A 6,014-nucleotide genomic window follows, 5' to 3' on the forward strand; every position below is an offset into this window, starting at 1 on the left:
AGTGATCAGAAAAGTGAAAATTTAATTGGTCCTTCTAAATTGAAGTCTAACACTAATTCCTAGGGCTGCCCTAGAAAATGACTCAGAAGTTGAAGTTGGCACAGAATGCCAGCTGATAGCATTAGTTGATTCAATGGAATAAGACCCATTTTCAAGAAGCTCTTCTTTCGGTTGCCAACTAATTTTCTAACTCAATTCAAGATGCTGGTAATCTTATAAAGCTCTTTTGTGTGTGGTCCTTCTTATCTTAGAAGCTAGCTTCTCCAGGTAGAACATGCCCACCTTACATGGATTATCAGAGAGAGAATACTCTGGATTCTACTCTGAGAGAGATCCAGGGGGTTAAGATCTAAAGAATGACCTTCTCAGTGAAACACCCTTCTGTGGGACAACAAGCTCACTGGAGCCAATTGTATCTGCAATTTAGAAAAATGATGAATATGAAGGACATTAATATACATTTCTTTCATGATCAATCAATTTCTAGAGTCTAGACCAGGGGTGTCAAACTGGATTTCTTTGAGGACCGGATCAGCATTGCAGTTCTCCTCCATGGGTCAGTCAAGGGGGAGAGAGATGGGACAGACACAGCACCCTGCCAGCCAAAATGGGACATGGGGAGGCACACATGCTCCCCTGCACTCCATTTTGGCTGCCAGAGGCACCATGGGCCAGTCGTTTGCTATTTTCAGGCCGGCCCCATGGGCCAGATTTAAGCACCCCATGGACCGGATGATTTCCAGAGATCCGTCCCGCCAATTGACCATGAACCTATTAGTGAAAGACTAGCTGGACAAAATTATTTATTTATATAAATGTTTATGTAAGCATTTTAATTTGTTGGTCCCAATTTTCCTTCATTTGTTTCAGTGGATGACCTTGAGTTCTAATGGTAAATAAGAAATAAAAACTTCTTTTCTTTCTCCATTTTATATAGGATGAGGATGAGAATGATCCTATCCATTTAATTGGGTCTGATTCTCAGCAATTCTATAGGTCAGCTCTAACATGTTTTCCAATCTTACAGGTGAAACTCAAAAAATTAGAATATCGTGCAAAAGTTTATATATTTCAGTAATTCAACTTAAAAGGTGAAACTAATATATGAGATAGACTCATTACATGCAAAGCAAGATAGTACAAGCTGTGATGGGTCATAATTGAGATGATTATGGCTTATAGCTCATGAAAACCCCAAATCCACAATCTCAGAAAATTAGAATATTGTGAAAAGGTTCAATATTCTAGGCACAAAGTGTCCCACTCTAATCAGCTAATTAAGCCATATCACCTGCAAAGGGATCCTAAGCCTTTAAATGGTCTCTCAGTCAGGTTCAGTAAGAATCACAATCATGTGAAAGACTGATGACCCAACAGTTGTGCAGAAAACCACCATTGATACCCTCCATAAGGAGGGAAAGCCTCAAAAGGTAATTGCACATGAAGTTGGATGTTCCAAAGTGCTGTATCAAAGCACATTAATAGAAAGTTATGTGGAAGGGAAAAGTGGGGAAGAAAAAGGTGCACAAGCAGCAGGGATGACCACAGCCTGGAGAGGATTGTCAGGAAAAGGCCATTCAAAAGTGTTGGGGACTTTTACAAGGAGTGGACTGAGGCTGGAGTCAGTGCATCAAGAGCCACCACACACAGACGGATCCTGGACATGGGCTTCAAATGCCGTATTCCTCTTGTCAAGCCGCTCTTGAACAACAAACGTCAGAAGCGTCTTACCTGGGCTAAAGAAAAACAGACCTGGTCTGTTGCTCAGTGGTCCAAAGTCCTCTTTTCTGATGAGAGCAACTTTTGCATCTCATTTGGAAACCAAGGACCCAGAGTCTGAAGGAAGAATGGAGAGGCACACACTGCAAGATGCTTGAAGTGCACTGTGAAGTGTCCACAGTCTGTGTTGATTTGGGGAGCCATGTCATCTGCTGGTGTTGGTCCACTGTGCTTCATTAAGTCCAGGGTCAATGCAGCCATCTACCAGGAGATTTTGGAGCACTTCATGCTTCCTTCCGCAGACGAGCTTTCTGGGGATGCTGCTTCATTTTCCAGCAGGACTTGGCACCTGCCCATACTGCCAAAAGCACCAAAACCTGGTTCAATGACCCTTGGATTACCGTGCTTGATTGGCCAGCAAACTTGCCTGGCCTGAACCCCATAGAGAAACTATGGGGCATTGCCAAGAGAAAGATGAGAGACATGAGACTGAACAATGCAGAAGAACTGAAGGCCGCTATTGAAGCATCCTGGTCTTCTATAACACCTCAGCAGTGCCACAGGCTGATAGCTTTCATGCCACGCCGCATTGAGGCAGTAATTGCTGCAAAAGGGGCCCAAACCAAGAACTGAGCATATATGCATGCTTATACTTTTCAGAGGTCTGATATTGTTCTATGTACAATCCTTGTTTTATTGATTACGTGTAATATTCTAATTTTCTGAGATTGCGGATTTGGGGTTTTCATGAGCTGTAAGCCATAATCATCACAATTATGACAAATCACGGCTTGAACTATCTTGCTTTACATGTAATGAGTCTATCTCATATATTAGTTTCACCTTTTAAGTTGCATTACTGAAATATATAAACTTTTGCATGATATTCTAATTTTCCAAGTTTCACCTGTATATGGTTTTTTTCACTTGTCTTCTACTTTGGCTGTTGTCAGCTTTGATGGTGTCTAGCTTTTTGGTGGCCTTATTTTCTTTTACTGCTGATCATTCTGAGCATAATTGCCTTTTTGAGTGGGTTTGATTGGATGGCATGGCCAAAATAAATAAGGAAGAATGTTTTGATTTTGCCTTACAGCAATATATCTGGTTTTGGCTTTATATGCCCCAGCACTTGCTTGATTGTCACCTTTGCTATCCAAGGAATGCACCGAAGCTTTCTTCAATACCACTGTGTGAATGAATCAACTTTTTTTCCTGTCTAGTTTGTTTGTGTTCATGCAATTGTAGGTTTTCTGAGAAACATAAAGCAGACTAATCTATATTTAGTAACCAGGCTGATATCCTTGCTTTTCCATAGTTCATTAATGCTTATTAGTGCAGTATGACCCTGTGTGATTTGACAATTTATTTTTAGACTGCATTCACTGCTTAGATCAATCTGCAATCCTAAGAAAATGAAATCTTGCATGCATATGATTTCTTCACCGTCAATTGTTATTTTGACATTTCCATTTCATTTCTCACGAGCTTGGTCTTTTGATGTTCAGGAAAAGGTCAAATTTCTTGTTTTGTTCTTAAGTACTTTTGATCAGATGTTTCACACCTATATTTTTTTTCTGAGAGGAAAGTTATGTTGTCACCATATTGAAGATGGTTGATGTCCTTTGCTCCAATCTTTCCTTCAATTTTTAATTGAATAATTAAATAAGATTGAATAAGAAAGGCTGCACTCCTTTCCCTATATTGAACCAATAAGTGTCACCAAATGCTTTTTGCACAGTGGCTTCCTGTTTTTGGTACTGAGTCTCAGCTTGACAAAATGTGCTGGCATCCACAAGACCTCTAAGGTGCTCCACAGCTTGCCACAACCAACACAATTGAAGGCAATCTGCAGATTCAATAGGGGTGGAGAAGCACTATTGTTTCACTGCCCTCGCTGGCCCAAAATAATCCTTAATAGGGACTTTAACCTATGTCCAGTCCAGAGGTGATATTCAGCAGGTTCTGACCAGTTCTGGAGAACCAATAGTGGAAAATTTTAGTAGTTCAGAGAATCAGCAAATACCACCTCTGACTGGACTTGCCCCCATCTATTCTCTGCCTCCAGAGTCCCAGCTGTTCGGCGGGGTCTTCTTTTGTTGCCCTGTGCAGGAGAATGGAGCTAGAAAGCAGGTTAGTGAGGTGGAGAGGGAATGGAATTTTGCAGTAACCTTCTCCCAGGAGTGGGAAGGCAATGGAGATTTTTACAGTATCCTTCCCCTGCCATGCCCACTAAGCCATGCCATGCCCACCAAGCCATTCCCACAGAACCAGTAGTAAAATAATAATAATCCCACCACTGGTCCAGTCATCCTTAGTTCATCCTTAGCTGAGCACCAATGGTGCTGTAGATATCTTCTTTTCCATTTCATCTGCCTCAGAAACTCCATAAACCATTGGGAGTAATGGAATCCATGACAGGTGAGATACAATGTTTTCATCCTTGTAGATCAATTGGAGGTGTGCAACAGGGTAATGTGCTGGTTCACCTCCTTTCTCCAAGGTCAATTCAAGTTATTGGTAATTGAGGAAGACCGATATCACCCTTAAGCACTTCCTATGTGGGGTACTTCAGAGGTTGATCCTATTTAACATTTACATGTGTAATGGAACATATGGATGACTTGTGGGAAAGAAAAGGGGAGATGCTGCCTAGGAAACAGTCAGACAAGAAAGGATGGAACCCACAGTCACTTAACTATCAGGAAAAAGAAGTGATAAGAGAAAGGAACTTAGCAAAACATGTTGCAATGGATCAAGTAGTTAAAAGTAGAGCTGGGAAATTTGTGCCTTCAGACTTTCAAGATTCTGTTAATCTACAATAAAGTAAAAAAATAGTCTATCATGTCATGTTTCCTCTCTGGTTAATCTGAAAATATAAGATTTTTGAGGATTCTTCAGTATGCTGATAATATAAGATTTATGCTGATAATATAAGATACCCATTTGTACATATCCACTCCTAGTAAATTAAACAATGTTGTGAACATCCTATCTTAGACCCTGGAGGCTCTAAGGATAGGGATGGGGAACAACAAGCTTCAAATGAACCCTGGCAAGGCTAAGTGGCTTTGGGCTTTGGGGCCTTCTGGCCCTAGGACTATACCATCTTTTGTGCTAGATGGACTCATGCTATCCCCAATAGACTCAGCAATGATGATAAAGAGAATCTTCATGAACAACTTCATATTGTATGCCAGTTTGACCCACTCCTAAATCAAGGGGTCATTTATGCCCTGGTTATGCCCTAATTGGACTATTACAATGGTCTCTACATGGAGCTGCCCTTGAAGTGTAATCCAGAAAATTCAGTTGTTGCAAACTAGAGTAGCGCAAACTGTTATGTGTGTTTCTCTTGAGCACATGTTACATCATTGCTTCATTAGCTGCTTTGGTACTAGTTTGTTTGTGAGTCCAATTCAAGATGCGGATGTTGACCTTTAAAGCCCTTCATGGTATGGTACTGGCTTATTTGAGGGACCACCTCTTCCTGATTTCATCTGTCCATCCATCAAATCTCCTAGGATGGATAACAGCAGTGGGATCCTACCGGTTCCACTACCAGTTTGGTGATTGAGCACGCACCTAACACACATGCACCTAACACGCGTGCGCACTTTCCACACACCAGATGAGTCCTGCAGCATCAATCAGCCGAGAGGTTAAAGAAGAGAAATGTGCAGGGGCAGGTGGGAAGGCCTACCCTGTGCTTTTCTCTTCTTTCTCCTTTCAGCTGATCAGCTTTTTTTACTACCGGTTTGGCCGAACTGGTCCGAATCAGTAGCATACCACCATTGATGGGTATGTTATGGGTTCCAACACAGAGGGAACTACATTTTGTGGGTCTCTTATGCTATAGTGCCTGCATTGTGGAATCTGCCCCCCCACCCAGGTGAGGTCAGCCTTGTTACTCTTTCAAAAGTCCCTCAAGACCAAGTCATCCCAGCAGGCCAGCAACTCCAGGGGATAGGTAATACTCAAGAGGTGGCTCTGTTAATATAAACATACCTCCATTTATTTTTTTCTGTTTTAGTTCTCTTCTTTTAATAATTATTGCATAAAGGTTTTAAGTAATGATTGTTTTATATATTTACTGTTTTATTGGATTGTTGTATGCTGCCCAGAATCACTTTCTATGAGATATAAATTTGACAAATAGATAAATAAATAATGCAATAATCACAATGGTATTCATCTGTGTACTGTCACTTAGAATTTGTATAAGGGCATTATTGCATTAGAAGTTCTATTTTCTATTTGTTTCTTAATTATTCCAATGTTTTTTTTCCCGTTTTTTT

This window comes from Notechis scutatus, chromosome 1 (assembly GCF_049901735.1).
Source record: "Notechis scutatus isolate UNSWTSFEM ecotype Mainland chromosome 1, rNotScu1.2, whole genome shotgun sequence".
Classification (NCBI taxonomy): Eukaryota; Metazoa; Chordata; class Lepidosauria; order Squamata; family Elapidae; genus Notechis; species Notechis scutatus.